Source organism: Aulonocara sp. 'chitande type north' Nkhata Bay, linkage group LG3, assembly GCF_057382095.1.
Source record: "Aulonocara sp. 'chitande type north' Nkhata Bay isolate Kocher_YH1m ecotype deep benthic linkage group LG3, A_spYH_male_GT1.1, whole genome shotgun sequence".
In the NCBI taxonomy this organism is placed as follows: domain Eukaryota; kingdom Metazoa; phylum Chordata; class Actinopteri; order Cichliformes; family Cichlidae; genus Aulonocara; species Aulonocara sp. 'chitande type north' Nkhata Bay.
In genome coordinates, this window is record NC_141346.1 from 4,378,481 (window position 1) to 4,395,139 (window position 16,659).

A 16,659-nucleotide genomic window follows, 5' to 3' on the forward strand; every position below is an offset into this window, starting at 1 on the left:
CATCATCAGGGAGATGTAGTTTTATGGTCTCAGTAAAAACTCTCACAATTGCTTCATACTAAACAATTTGATATAATTTAAATTTAATTTAAGTAAGAATCTATCGGCACCTGTGGTTGGCTCGGCTGAGGAGATCCAGCGTCCCCGCCTTCTCTCACCTCGTCTTCGCTGCAGTGAATCCGCGGAATCTGTGGCCACTGAAACCGGTTCCCTGGATGGCTGTCACCGGTCTGATGGACCCTACCAGGATCGCCCTTGTTAACGCTCGGTCGTTAGCAAATAAAACGTTCATGTTGATTTCCTCTGTGTGACAGAAACCTGGCTAAGTGACGGTGAGTTAAGCGCTTTCTCAGAACTGTCACCGCCAAACTGTTCGTATTTTAACTCACCGAGGACTACGGGCCGAGGTGGAGGAGTGGCCACAGTTTACAGAAATACTTTTCGCCAACTGTCACCTGTCACTTTCTCCAGTTTTGACCTGAATATGTTTGAGCCTGGTCATCCTGTTCTCTGTGCGCTGATCTACCGTCCACCTAAATATAACAGCAACTTTGTTCATGACTTCTCTGAGTTCTTGGCTGAAATAATGACAAAGTAGGACAAAGTTTAATCCTGGGTGATATTCATGTGTGTTGTCCTACTAAACCACTGGCAAAGGACTTTTTAAACCTACTTGATGCTTTTAATGTGTTGCAGTCTGTCACTGGTCCCACTCATAAACATGGACACACTCTGGTTTTGTCTCATGGTTTACCTGTTTATAATCTTCAAATTTATGATGTCGTCTTTCCTGATCATTTGCCTGTATTGTTTGAAACTTCTTTTCCCTGTAACATCACTACTTGTGTCCTCCTACTGCTTCTCGCATGTTTAAACCATCAAGTGTCGCCCAGTTTTCTACCCCCTTTATTTTTTATTATTTCAGAATTGTTGTCTTAAGCAACATTTTTTTTTGTGTCCCGTTTGGATCTATAGCCATCAGTATTGTTGTCTTAAGGCCAAGAAAGATGCCAAGCGGATTTATTTTACCAAGTGGATCATCATGGCCTTGCCATATTGGTCCATTTGATTGACCTTTATTATAATTATGAATTTATTTTATTTTCGGTTGCTACAAACGGGACAGACATGACTGTGGGATAGGACAGGGAGAAAGAATGAAAGAAAGAGAGGGAGAGAAAGAAAGAAAACCAAAGGGGAGAAGAGACGGTGAGAAGGGGGGGAAGAGAGTAAAAAACAAACAAACAAAAAAAACAAAACACCTGGGTCACCTGTATGGACAAAAAAAAAATAACAGGAAGCCATTGGCTTCCTGTTAGGATTCAGGAGACAGACACTATCTCTACTTTTAAGATTAGGCTTAAAACTTTCCTTTTTGCTAAAGCATATAGTTAGGGCTGGACCAGGTGACCCTGAATCCTCCCTTAGTTATGCTGCAATAGATGTTGACTGCTAAGAAATTACTATTATCCACTGGGTGTTTCTTTTTCACTCACCATGTGCTTATACACTCTGCATTTAATTATGAGTCACTGTATTATTGTACAGTCTTTACCTTAGAATATAAGACCTGTGGGGATAGGAACAGACTCACATTCACTCCCGCATTCACACCTATGGGCAATTTCGATTTTTAAATTAACCTTTGTGTTAGCCCTGCGACAGACTGGCGACCTGTCTGAGGTGTACCCTGCATCTCGCCCTATGACTGTCAGGCATGGTAACTCCAGCATCAACTTCGGTCTATTAAACATCCGCTCTCTCACTGGTAAGGGACATCTCCTCTGTGATCGCAAGTTGGACTTTCTTTGTTTGACTGAAACAAGCCTAATGACTTTGTTTCTCTCAACTACTCCACTCCATCTGAGTTTGTTTACACTTGTCAACCTCGCATCTCGGGGAGGGGCGGAGGTCTCGCGATAATTCACCGGAGGCATTATGATTATCTGTGTCACCCTCTGTGTATTTATGTGCATGTCTCCCTCAGTTCAGGGTCGCGTCGTCTATGTCTCCTCCCCGAACCTGTGTGCTTTTCTGTGTTCCCTCGGTCCTCAATTAGCATTCCCAGTTTAGTTCTGTTTCTTTGTGAAGCCTGCAATAAAGCAGTGATTTTGAGTTCAGATTTTTGTCTCCGTGAGTTTTGCGTTTGGGTCCTCATCTGCCTCCACACAGCCAGTTCATGACAGGTGCAGACCCCAATAACTTTGATAATCTTCGCCCTATATCAAATCTCCCCTTTATTTCAAAAATTCTTGAAAAAGTTGTCGCCGCCCAGCTTCATTTACATCTCAATGACCATAATCTCTATGAACAATTTCAATCTGGTTTCCGCCCCAATCATAACACAGAAACTGCTCTGTTAAGAATTACTAATGGCCCTCTGATGGCAGGTGATTCTGGTCTCCTATCCATTCTTATCCTTCTTGATCTTAGTGTGGCGTTTGATACCATTTCTCACAATATTCTCCTGAACAGGTTAGCTTCTATTGGTATTAGTCATAGCCCACTTACCTGGTTTACCGCCTATCTCTCAGACTATGGAACGCCAGGACTGCCATAATGAATAAATTTTTTTTTTTTTTTTTTGTCCCGTTTGGATCTATAGCCATCAGAATTGCTGTCTTAAGGCCAAGAAAGATGCCAAGCGGATTTATTTTACCAAGTGGATCATCATGGCCTTGCCATATTGGTCCATTTGATTGACCTTTATTATAATTATGAATTTATTTTATTTTCAGTTGCAAACGGGACAGACATGACTGTGGGATAGGACAGGGGGAAAGAATGAAAGAAAGAGAGGGAGAGAAAGAAAACCAAAGGGGAGAAGAGACGGTGAGAAGGGGGGGAAGAGAGAAAAAAACAAACAAACAAAAAAAAAAACACCTGGGTCACCTGTATGGAGAAAAAAAAACAGAAGAGAAAGCAAACAACAAAGAGCAACATAATAAATACAGCACCATCACAATAAACTAGCTAGCAGTAGATATCAATAGTTACTAAATAATAAACGATATTGTGCAGCACGCAAGATAGACAGCGCACAGTGTGCTTTGAGGCAGCAGCCAAGAAAGCTGTAGCCCGCGTCTGTGAATACCCATGTGTGCATACCTGTGTGGATCAGCATGCTTGTATTCCAAAGGTTTCCTCCATGTAATGATCTGCTAGGGAGTGTGGGGGGCCACAGCCCTGTCCTCTATGGTATCAAGCAGGTATGGAGGAGATCAAAACTCCAGACATCCAGAGGCCCCCAGAACACAAGAGACCAAGGAAGACCAACAGAGGGGCAGCCGTGCCACTGTCCCAGTAAGAGCTGAGGAGAGTCCCAGATGAGGGCTCATTCAGCAGCCGCGGAGCAGAAGCCAGGGGGAGTTGCAGTGACGCGCCCGTGAGCTCCGCCGGCAGCCAGCTGTGCCCGAGTGACCGAGCCCCAGGCCGGGAGCACCCCACCTCCGAAGTGGCCCGAGCGAGCCCCAATAAGCGGCCGCCAAGGAGTGAGCCGGTGTGTACCCGGACGCCCACCCCCAGATACAAAGAACCACCAACGCACCGACACCTGAGGGAGTCCGTCACTGGCAGGGGAAGTGGTGGTGGGTGGAGATAGGCCTCCAAACGTGGGCGACCGTGGCTCAGGGGGTTGGGAATCGCATCTGTAACCGGAAGGTCGCTGGTTCGATCCCTGGGCTCTCTGTCCTGGTCGTTGTGTCCCTGGGCAAGACACTTCACCTACCGCCTACTGGTGTTGGCCAGAGGGGCCGATGGCGCGATATGGCAGCCTCGCTTCTGTCAGTCTGCCCCAGGGCAGCTGTGGCTACAACTGTAGCTGCCTCCACCAGTGTATGAATGTGAGAGTGAATGAATAGTGGTATTGTAAAGCGCTTTGGGTGCCTTAAAAAGCGCTATATAAATCCAATCCATTATTATTATTATTATTATTAAACCTTGGAGGGCCTGAGATGTCCCCAGAGAGGTGGCGTCTGATACCCAACCTGACATATAGACACAGACATACAGGCACACACAGATACAAACATCCATTCCCACCCTCATGCTCCCATATGCACTTACTCCACACTCAACCGATGTGGAGACAGACATAAAAAGACGCTGTATACACGATCACACTCCCCAAGCGTACTCTACGAACCGGGTCTAGGTACCCTTGCCCCTGGAGGGGGGAACTGCACCCAGACCCAGGTGGTGTTACCCTTTTCCCTGCGGTGGGGAGAGACAGACCACCCCGACTCCGTAGCAGCAGGGAGGCCCCACACCCCAGACCGCAGTCGGACGGCCAACTCCTCCTAGCCCCCCCGCTCCAGCAGGCCGCAGAGAACGGTGGTGAGAGAAGACTCCAAACCTCCCTCCACCCGCTCATTGTAGTGTTGATGCATGTGTGTTCTAAGGTGCATTTAAAACCCAGGAGGGCATGGAGCTACCTGCCAGAGAGCAGCAGGTAAGCGCATAGTCCCTCCTGCTAGCCCTCAATGTCTACGTGTATTTAAAATTGAGAGGTGGGCAACGACGCCAGGGGTGAGGTGTACACCCTGATGGTAATTTGGATTCCGTGTATCGTGCCCACCCCCAAGATCCTATATGTATGTGTAATGAGAGTGTGAGTAATGTGAATGTCTAAGTTGTGAGATAAAATTGAGGCAGAGGCAGCCAGAAGGGGACAGGGGGGGGGGGGGGGGGGGGGTAGCTTCCTCTGCACCCTGGTGACATACCCCTACTCCAAGGCCCTGCATGTGTGGGTGGTTGTGGTGGAGCGGGAAGAGGGAGGCAGCTGGAGATGGGGAGGGAAGGAAGGGAGGGGCAGGTGACCCCTCCCTGGGGCCAGCTCCCCCGCTGACCCCAGTAGGCACTCCCATACTCCGTGACCCGCCAGGGAAAGGGGGCCCAGGCCCATCCAGACCGGGGCCCAGTGCAGCAGCGCCTCCCGGCCCCACAGAGCCCGGGACAGTTCACCCAACCCCACCACAGAGAAAACTGCACCCACCCCCCCATCCACTCATCTTCCAGATTACATGAGACAATAGACGCCCAGGCTGAGATCTTCCTCCACCTCTCCTGTATCTCCCCCTCCTGCAGAGAGTTCCTGAGGAGAGGAAAGCTCCTGCAAGGTGTGACAATCTCCCCCACCAGTTGAAGAGCCCCCCAGGTGGCTCGACACACCGGCGGCACCATGCGCCAGGGATGGGCCCCCATGCACCCACCCGCCCACAACCCCGGCAACACACAAACCAGGACCCAAGGCCCCGAGGCCCGACCAGGGCCCCAGCCCAGAGATGGAGCGCCCCCAGAACCTCACGCCCATCACGGACCCACCCAGCTGCAGCCAGGCTACCAGGTCAGTAACCCACGTCCGTCAGCACAGACCCTCCCCTAGCCCCGCTGCACGCAGCCACGAGGAAACAGTCAGAAAAGAGCCCCCAACCGGACATGACCGCTACCTCGGGTTGAGCCCCCCAAGGAAGATGCCTCCGGGGAACCCCCCGACGCCCTAAGCACGCCATAATGAATTAATTAAATACACCATTAAATATTTAATTAAATGTGGCAATAATTAATTAAAATTGGAATTAATTAATTAAATAGATAGTTATGACACATGTAATTAATTATTGACACATTTAATTAATTATTCATGTATTTCACATTTAATTAATTATTGACACATTTAATTAATTATTTAATGATATATTTATTTATTTCATTTTGGCAGTCCTGGCGCCTGGCTCTCATCTTGGATTAATTTTATCTGTCAGCCTCACCCATCAAACTCAGGGGGCGGGGTTAACGCTGATCGAGTCAAAACCATTGCTTTGGCCTGGTGGCCATTGTTTCTAGCACACAACAACCGGCATGTGGAAGCTAACAGAACTGAACTTTGAAAAACCCTGTTTGTGTGTTACCAAATACCGTTTTAATGTTTTTTTAGCCGAGCATGTAGCGGTTTAATCTTCATGTGCCTAGTCGGTTTGTCAAGATACAGCCTCTTTGCAAAAGTGCTTTGATGATTTCGGAGATGTCTGCCCAGTCTCACGGCAAAGCGTGGATAGACCCGCTCGCCTCGCAAGCAATCGAGCTGTTATTACCCCTGACAAAGTGCAGGCCCCGGTACACAGCTGTAGTAACCCCCGCTGACTTCTTTTACTGAGGTTATATTTATCGGTGTTTTATTTCCTGATGTTCTTATGTGTCCTACGTGTTTCAGTCTGAATTATAACTAACATTAAAAACATGTTTAAGGAGGACAGAGAGCAAATAAATCTGTTTAACATCTGATCTTTGGGTTTTTGTTCAGTAATCAGCGTGACCTGTGTATAAACGCATAAAAGAGATAACGTTGGTGTTTCTGTCATGTAGTAACTGCTGGCTTTAACTGTACAAAGGTTGTTCGACACTATGAAAAACATATAGACTTCATGATGTTCGGCTAATATTTTTATTGTGAATATTAATCATGAGAGTAAACGGCCCTGTACACCACGGAGCGAGGTCAGCATATCCACGATATCCTCAGCTCCATGAGTTAACACAAAGTTTCCCAGCTGACTATCTAACTGCCAACTATTCCAGAGACGTGAAAATATACAGCATAAAGAAAAGTGTAAGAGACTCAGCAGCAGATTAGAATAACAGTTATACATTTAATAAATCACCAAATGAATCCAAGAAACGAGCAAACCTGAGTTTGTGTTCCCTCAGCTGCAGACTCGCTGCTGTTTAAATGTTTGAAAAGGAAGATTAGATATAAAAAACGTCAAACATAGACTCAGTCTGCCTTCACATTTGATATGAGGCCAGCACGTATAGTGGCTGTGTCCTGTTTTAAGATCATACATGTAAAATTGTTGTCTGACCTCCGTCAATCCAGCCGCTCAGAGTCCGTGGTTACCATGGTTACCGCATAATCAGCTATAATGTTAACAGCTGGCACTGAGGAAACCTACCGGCAGCATGGGTGTTTATGTTTTTCATTGCAAAAGAACCGTCTGAATGGTTAACTGAAGTTAACTTGGATAAATTATAGTTAAGGAGTATCACAGATAACGCCTATGTGAGCTGTGCGACTGTTCACCACTACACTGAAATCAGCAGGCTATTACTGAAATACACGTGCTATATCATAAACTATGATATAAATAGGGAGGTCCTATTAACATGTTTAGTTTTAAAGGACACCTTCCTGCCTTTAGTCTCCTTCATGAGCAGTATTAGTTTTCTTCTAACATCCAGAAGTCTGCACGATGTGTTTCATAGTTTGTAACAAGCCTTTGACAGGTAAACATAACATGACCGAAAAAGCAAAAAAAAAAAGAGAGAGAGAAAAAAATCACATTCTAACAGACAGCTGGTGCTTAGAATACAGTTGAATAACTATTAAAAAAAACAGACGATATAATATTTCTGTGCAGGTTGCAGACTTCATGATGAACATGCTGTTGCAAACTGCTCCTCTCGGTGGAAATGCGCCTTCTCTTTCCTCTTTGTATAAAACATTTTAAAAGTCAGTTTAATCTCAAAATTCACTGTTAAATCCAAAACACACCAGATAAAGAAAAATGAATAGTTCAGTCTAACACATGTGCCAGTGAACCATTAAACGTCTGTAAAACTATGCAGTTATGAAACATAATGTCACAGGCTGGGTCTCTGACCCAGTGCTCTGAGTTCATTTTGTATTTGTCTCATTTTAGATATGTGATTAGTTTGTGTCATTCCTATTTAGCTTTAGTTAAGGAAAGGCAGTTATTATTTATTGTTTCCTTGGTTTCTATGTTTGAGTTCTTGTATCATTCATCACGTGTTAGGTCTGTTAAGCTTGTGTTGTCATGTCTAGTTTCAGTGTTTTCTGTTTTATTTTGAAGGAGTCGTGTGTTCTTTGTTCATTGTATTTAGTTTCACTTCCCCTGTCCTGTCATTAGGTTCATGTCAGTCAGCTGTTCCTCCATGTGTTCCCACTTCCCCTAATCACTAGGGGTGCAACGATATTCGTATCGATATTGAACCGTTCGATACAGTGCTTTCGGTTCGGTACGCATATGTATCGAACAATACAAAATTTGTAATTTATTTTATCAACTTTCCTTCTGACGATGCTGTCTGTGTTGAGCGCTCAGTGAATCTGCGTTCGACTACTCCGCCTAGACTGCACTGTCGAGCGCAGATCCACTGAGCGCTCAACACAGACAGCATCGTCAGAAGGAAGAGAGCAGGGCAAGCTAGCGAGACAGAAGTTAAGCTCTCCTTGCAACATGGACCTCCCCCACCCTCATTCAGATCTGGCGTTTGGAATTATTTTGGTTTTCATGTGACGTATGACCCTGAAGGTAAGCGCGTCATGGACTAAAGTAAAACAGTATGTTGGATGTGCCATGCAATGCTCAATTACATGGGTGGGAACTAGTGTGTTAGCGCAGTTAGCTCGTTAACGTGTTGGCTGTCTAGCCCCATGCACGGGGCGATTGGCGGTAGCTGGTTAACGGAGATTTGCCGTGTTGTGGCGTTAAGGTCATTTCAACGAGATTAACCTGAAAGCACTAGTGGGAACACAACGAATATGACTGCACATTTACGCCGACATCATCCTAGTGCAAAGACAAGTGGAAGCAGACAAAAACAAGCAAGCATGCTACTAACTTTAGCCGAGTCATTTAGACAGCTGTTTAATATGCTGCTGAGAATATAGCCCGACGTCCCGGGGTTAGCGATTTTTTCAGTCGGGCTACCAAAATCTATCTCTTCCCTGCCCGTCGGGCTATTGTAGGAAGGAAAAATATATGTCAATGCTTTTGCATTCTTTCAGAAATGTAGCTGGGTAATTATGTCATTGGCATCGGTGAGCCACTGTCAATATGTGACATATTGAAATCGCGTTTGAATTTGCGCTTGTTTTTTTGCTTTCACTTTGCAATCGTGCGAACTGTGTATAGAGAGCGACAGCACTGATCTGTGAGTGATGATAATTTGCGCACCAATTCCTCTGACATCGTCTTATTAATCGTTAGCTTACTATGCAAACATGACAAGTGAAATCTCCCGCAGCAAGCTTAAACATGTGAGAGGTTGATCGCGCAGAGAATCGCTGAGCGTTATGTGAGTGCGTGTGTAAAAGCAGCAGGATATATATTTGACTACGATGACCTGGATGACTGAGAACCTTCACAGACAGATATATATTTCAGTTCTGCTGAGCCAAATAAGACAGGTCAGGGTGAAGAAGTGACAGCCAAAGAAAAACTTACCGCAAAACGGAGAAGTTATGACAAATCAGACTATAAGGCAAAAAGAAAGTGCAGCTTTATGGTTTCATGGACAAAAGAATTTCTGTGGCTGCAATATGATGAGCTAAATAACCAGGGGTGCACATAAGTGGTCCGCAGGTGCGCATTCGCTGTCAAAATAAAAAACACGCACAAGGGTTAGGGTTAAATTTAAAAACTGTACTTTTGAGTTAAAATATATATTTATAATTTTAATAAATGACAAATTAAAAAGGCATGAACATTTTTTTTGTATCGAAAAAATATCGAACCGTGACACCAAAGTATCGAACCGAATCGAACCGTGAATTTTGTGTGTCGTTGCACCCCTACTAATCACCTCCTGTGTATTAAGTCCTGTGTTTTCAGTATGTCATTGTCAGATTGTCTGCTTTGTTTGCAAGCCAAGAAGTTGCGTCAAGTTTCCTCATGTCAAGTCCATATTCCTGTTGTAGGTTTTTAAGTTAATTTAGCTCACCCAGTTTAGTTTATTGTTAGCCTTGCATTTTGCCTTTTCTTTACAGCTATTTTGCCAGCCTCAATAAATGGCTCGTTTTCTGTTATTCAAGTCATGTTTCACATTTTTGTTTCCGTCTGCATTTGGGTCCACCCTTCACTCTACACACAGTCAGCCCTGCTGATTGTGACAGAACGATCTGACCAGTCATGGACCCAGCAGACTCAGCTCTCACTGAGTGTCTGGAGGAGATGGCTCGGATCCAAGCAATCCTCAACCGCGTCCTCACAGCACCCGATTTGAAGAGCAAGCTTGTAATGGTAAACGTCGCTGAGGCTATTATGAAGAGGGATCCCCGCCTCCTCCAGCTCCCAGACTCACCTGCCATAGTTGATGCTTTTACAAGGATAAAGGAGATGCTGCAGGCCCAGGATCTGTCGAGTCATGTAATGGCCTCCAGCGCCTACCAGTCACAGCAACCCCACAACCAGTCGTCTCCACCACTGCCTCTAGAACCTGAGTGTGTCCGTGTCGGCTCGCTGAGGTTTGCCACAGCGCCCCTCCCTTCGGTGCCGGCACTGCCCCCCAGCTCGCCAGTTTCCTCTTCGCCATCACGGATTAGTCACTCACCCTCACATTCTCATTCAGACTTCATATCTCCAGCCTCATTTCTGGCGAGGTTGTGGTCAGAGGATGAGGAGCCAGACCCCACAATTAGCCCTGCTTCAGTCACAACTGCTTCTAGAAAAAAGCGGCGTTCACGTCGTCAACGTACCTCACAAAGGTTTGAAGTGAGTGGCTCCTCATGTTTTTTCTAAGGTGAATATTAAAAGTAACACTGCCTTACCAGTTCATGGGCCCGGCTATAAAAAGATTGTTTATGATTTTGAAGTTACTAAGACTGAGAATGTTTCGGCCAAGTCTTCCACGGACCATCTTATCCCTTTGCAAAATTATCTAGCTTCTCTGTACGATGATCATGCCACGAACTATGCTTCCAAGAAGCCAAAATTATAAGACTGTTTGCACTGGAAATGCTAGCCATCAGGCTCAGCTAAGCCGCTGTGGGACTGTAATCCAGGCCAGGTTGGAGCCAGGGGCTGAGTTGCAGTTTGTGCAGCCTTTTCCAGTGTCCGCTGGAGGGCCCGAGGAGCCCGTCCAGCCCCATGCCACGTCAGCTGGAGGGCCCGAGGAGCCCATCCAGCCCCATGCCACGTCAGCTGGAGGGCCCAAGGAGCCCATCCAGCAACCTTCCTCGTCAGCTGGGGGTTCAGGAGAACCGCACCAGCCTCATGCCTCGTCAACTGGAGGGCCTGAGGAGCCCGTCCAGCCTCATGCCACGTCAGCTGGAGGGCCCGAGGAGCCCGTCCAGCCTCATGCCTCATCCGCTGGGGGTTCTGGCGAGCCCGTTCAGCCTCCTGTCTCCGCTGGAGGGTCCGAGGGGCCCGTTCAGCCTCCTGTCTCCGCTGGAGGGTCCGAGGGGCCCGTTCAGCCACCAGCTGCTCCACCAGCAGCCTCATCCACGTTTGCAGCAGCCGTGTCTTCATCCACGCCAGCTGCGGCCTCCGTGTCTCCGCCCACGCCGTTGCCTGGTCCAGCTTCATCTGAGTCTTCATCCTCGTCTGGTCCAGCCCATGCCACTGCTTCTGCCACGCCTGGTCCAGCCTCGGCTTCTGGCCCTGCCACGCCTCAGCCGGAGGACGACGCCTCGTCTGGTCTCGACGCGACCCAGCCGGAGGACAACGCCTCGCCTGTGCCTGCCACGCCTCAGCCTGGTCTCCTTCCACCTGCCAAGCCACGTCCAGGTCCAGCACGGCTGTTTCTGGAGCCTGTCAGGACAGCCTGTCGACGGAAACCAACCAAACCATCCAAGGATTATCGTCCACGCCATCGACCACCAGCCAATTCTTGTTCACGCCGCCGGCCGCCAGCCAAGTCGCCCGACGGTCTTCGTACGCGCCCACGTCGCCGCCGCCCGCCAGCCAAGCCGGCCGCCAGCCAAGCCGCCCGACGGTCTTCGTACGCGCCCACATCGCCGCCGGCCGCCAGCCAAGCCGCCCGACGGTCTTTGTACGTGCCCACGCCGCCGCCAGCCACCAGCCAAGCCCCCTGACCGTCTTCGTACATACCCAAGTCGCCGCCGGCAGCCAGCCAGGCTCTCCAGGTGTGGTCAGCCATGCCTGCTTCGCCACTGCCATTTTCCACGTTGTTGGCCTCCTGATCTGCTCCATCGCCACCGTTGGACTCGTGGCTGGCCCCCTGAACCCTTGAACTATGGACTACTGAACCGTTGGCCTCCTGGTCGGCCACCTGAACCGTGTGAACTCTTGTACTGCTGTCATCTGGGTCTGCCTCCTGAAACTTTGAATATTGGACTTTTTGCTTGTCCCCCAGGGTTGGGTTAGTTGGTCTCATATGTTTGTGTTTTAGTCTGGGATTCCACTTTGAATTTTTTTTTGTTTTCTCGTTTCCTTTTTCCTTCCCGGTTTCACATAACTTTAACCTCAGCCAAACCGATTTGCTCAGTTGTAAATAAAACAGCGAAGTAAACGTGACCCGACAGACAGAACCTGAGTGAATGAAGTCCAGCGTTTAACCACTGAGAGCTAAAACTCAGCTGAGGTTCAAAGCTGTGTGCCGGTGATTGGACATCAGCAGCTGATGAAGCTGGTTCGCCTATAAAGTGCTCTGTAAGGAAACAAGCTGCAGCAGCTCTGCGCTCTGGGAAAACACTATATTTACTTATCTTGTGCAGAAAAATGCGCTGACATTGCTTTATATCAAGCACCGGCTGCCCAGTTAAACTGTGACTATCACCAGGTAACGTGGGCGTGTTTCTTGAATTAGCAGCAGGTGTTAAACAGCTGACAGATGAGTTGGAGGATGCATGCAGGTAAACTGAGGGTCTGTTGAGCTGATCGCTGGTTTCGTGAGAAAAATGTCAGCTCGTTCTTTATGTTGCAGAAGCACAGAGACACAAGACCAGGCGGAAAGAGACGATCGTTCGGTGAAAATGAGAATCTGTGAATCCAACATGTGGAACACGGAGAGTGGAATATGTAAACAAACCGGTTAACGTAACCCCCTGGGTGCACTCTGCATGCTGACTGTTAGCAGAGCTAGTGAAATCTCTAAAGTCAGAACAGAAAGATAGCGTAGGAGCATTAAAGATTAATGATTGTGTTTTATGATGTGTAGTAAACTATCCTCTTTTTCTCTGTGTGTGTGTGTGTGTGTGTGTGTGTGTGTGTGTGCGCCTTAGAAGTCAAATTAGACATATTTACAAAAACATTTTGAATTTCATTTAGAAGTGAAATTTGAAGTTGAAAGCAGAAATCTTGTGCTCAGCCAGAAGCATGTACACCCGCTTTCACAATGCTAAGGTGTCAAATCCATGAACCCCAACAGATGGTTCATTAAACAAGGGCACACCTGTGTAATAAACTCTGTGTAATAAGTCACCCTTTACTGACACAGCATCATGCACTCTAAGATTTTGGAAGTCTGTTTAGAATGGTTTAGCCACAAGCATAATTGTCACTTCTGGATAAAGGTCGCTCTATCTTCATGCCTAAGAAATTAAGCGTGCCGTGTCTTTATTAAACTCTTATTTATAAATAAACGATGATAATGATAAATGTCACACAATGATATGTGACATGTGCTCTTTTACATTATAAAATATCAAAATGAAGACATTTATTCCAATGTATGAAATGTCATGACCTTCCTTCTGCAAGCATATATATTAATGGCAAGCATTGATCCATGTGTGCCATTTCTGAAACATGGATCAATGCGGAGAAAGGACTGGACTTTGGACTGGAGGGATATGAAGTGAATTTTGTAAATAGAAGGAACAAGAGTGGAGGGGGAGTAGCTGTGTATGTGGATAAAAACCTAAATTACAAGGTGGTAGAAAGTATGACAACTGTAATTGATAATTTATTACAATGTATAACAATTGAAATTTATAAGGAAAAAGAGAAAAATGTAATAATTAGCTGTATTTAGCTGTATTCCTAAAATAACCAGGCCTAGCAGAATTACACCACATTGTGCCACCTTACTTGACAAAATTTTCACTAACAATATGGAAAACAACATTGTGAGCGGAATATTAATTAATGACATCAGTGATCACCTACCAGTTTTTGCAGTTTATGACACCAATTATAAGAGAAATCAGCATGAAGAACAACTGAGATACAGACGTGTAAGGACAGAAGAAACTATGAATGCATTTAAGAATGATCTATTAAATCAGGACTGGGACAATGTGTACAAAGAAACTGATACTGATATTGCATATGGCATATTTTTAAGAATTGTATGATAAAAACTGTCCAACAATAAAATACAACAGAAAGCACAAATATTCAGATAGACCATGGATCACTAAGGGTTTACAAAATGCATGTAAAAAGAAAAATACACTCTATAGGGAATACCTAAAACAAAGAACAAAAGATGCTGAAAATAAATATAAAAAATACAAAAATAAGTTGACCAATATTATACGTGTATGTAGAAAGGAGTATTATAGTAAAATATTGAACAACAATAAACATAATATGAAGGGAATATGGGATGTTTTAAACGGTATCATTAAAAATAATTCTGGACAACAAAGTTATCCACAATACTTTATCGACAATGGAAATATTATGGAAAACACTGCTGATAAGGTCAACAGCTTTAATCATTATTTTGTAAATATTGGACCAAAACTGGCAGAACAAATTCCTGAGTCACTGTCATCAGTGGACTGTAACCGATACAAGTGAAAACCTGATTGATAGGAACCCTAACTCAATGTTCCTCACACCAGTGGAGGAAAAAGAAATAATTGACATTGTACACATGTGTAAATATAAAACATCTACTGATTGTCATGATATTGACATGAAAATCGTCAAGAAGGTCATTGAAGGAATTGTAGGACCTCTAACATATATTTGCAACTTATCATTTCAGACGGGAAAAGTGCCAAACAAAATGAAAATAGCTAAAGTTGTGCCGCTGTATAAAACCGGGGATAGACGCCACTTCACAAATTACAGGCCTGTTTCTTTACTACCACAATTCTCCAAAATCCTAGAAAACCTGTTTAATAAACGATTAGACAAATTCTTAGATAAATATAAATTACTCTCTGACAGTCAATATGGATTCAGATCAAAAAGATCAACATCTCTGGCATTAATCAAATCAATTGAGGAGATTACAAATGCTATAGATCAGAAACAGTATGCAGCTGGAGTATTTCTGGATCTCAAGAAAGCATTCGACACAATCAATCATGACATAATAATTAATAAACTGGAACGGTACGGGATCAGGGGGGTTGTACTGCAATGGGTGAAAAATTATTTCAGTGACAGGAAACAATTTGTGAAGCTGGGTGTCCATTCCTCATCATGCTTGGACATTGCTTGTGGTGTTCCACAAGGCTCTATACTGGGTCCAAAATTATTTGTTATTTATATAAATGATATTTGTAAGGCATCTGATATATTAAAATTAGTATTATTTGCAAATCACACAAATGTTTTTTGTTCTGGGGGGAATCTAAAGGAGCTGCTGGATACAATTACTTCAGAAATGTGCAAAATTAAAAAATGGTTTAACAGGAACAAACTAGCGCTAAATCTAAGTAAAACTAAAATTATCTTATTTGGGAATTCCCTTAGAAATGCAGAAGTGCAGATTGATTTAGATGGTGTGGAAATTGAAAGAGTACTTGAACATAAGTTTCTTGGTGTGATTATAGATGATAAATTAAACTGGAAGTCTCATATAAATCATATACATAACAAAATTTCAAGAAGTGTCTCAATCTTGAGTAAAGTAAAACACATTCTGGACCACAAATCACTCCACATTCTCTATTGTTCCCTGATTGCACCGTATTTGAATTACTGTGCAGAGGTTTCGGGCAATACTTACAAATGTTCGCTATCATCAATCTTTCTATTACAAAAAAGGGCCATAAGGATAATCCATAAAACTGGTTACAGAGATCATACAAATCCACTATTTGTTTTTATTTTTGTGTTTTTGTGTCTCTGGTCTGACCAGAATCCTGAACTTCTCTGGTCAGTGTCTCAGTTTCACTATCGGTCATTGTCACATCTTCATTGCTTCAGCATTAATGGTCATTTCTGATAACCTGCAGTACAAACATGAGCTGGAACTGTGAATGTGCAGAAAGATGAAAGTAAAAGTCAAGTTCATGCACTGCCGGGTGATCAGTGGGCAGGGCCTGTGCCAGAGCATATGGACTGGATTGATAGCCAACTTTTGACGGGGGGGGGGGGATTTCTCTAAAGTCTCTCCTTTTTAATTAAATAAATTCATGAAAATAAATTAAAACATTAAATACGAAGAGAGCTAATCTAATGTATCTGTATTGTATAAACTGGACCATCTTCAGAAGCCAGACAACAAAGTCACTTTTACACAGGTTACTTTAAACTGCATCGTGACCTGCTTTGTATATTTACTTCACAGACAACAACAGAGGGCAGCACGGTGGCACGGTGGTTAGCACTGTTGCCGCACAGCAAGAAGGTCCCGAGTTCAATTCCACCATCAGGCCGGGGTCTTTCTGTCTTTCTGGAGTTTGCATGTTCTCCCCGTGTTTGCGTGGGTTCTCTCCGGGTACTCCGGCTTCCTCCCACCGTCCAAAGACATGCAGCTTGTGGGGATAGGTTAATTGGATAATCCAAATTGCCACTAGGTGTGAATGCGTGAATGAATGTGAGTGTGAATGGTTGTCTGTCCTTGTGTGTTGGCCCTGCGACAGACTGGCGACCTGTCCAGGGTGTACCCCGCCTCTCGCCCTATGACAGCTGGGATAGGCTCCAGCGCCCCCCGCGACCCTGAAAAGGAGAAGCGGAAGCAAATGGATGGATGGATGGAGACAACAACAGGTAT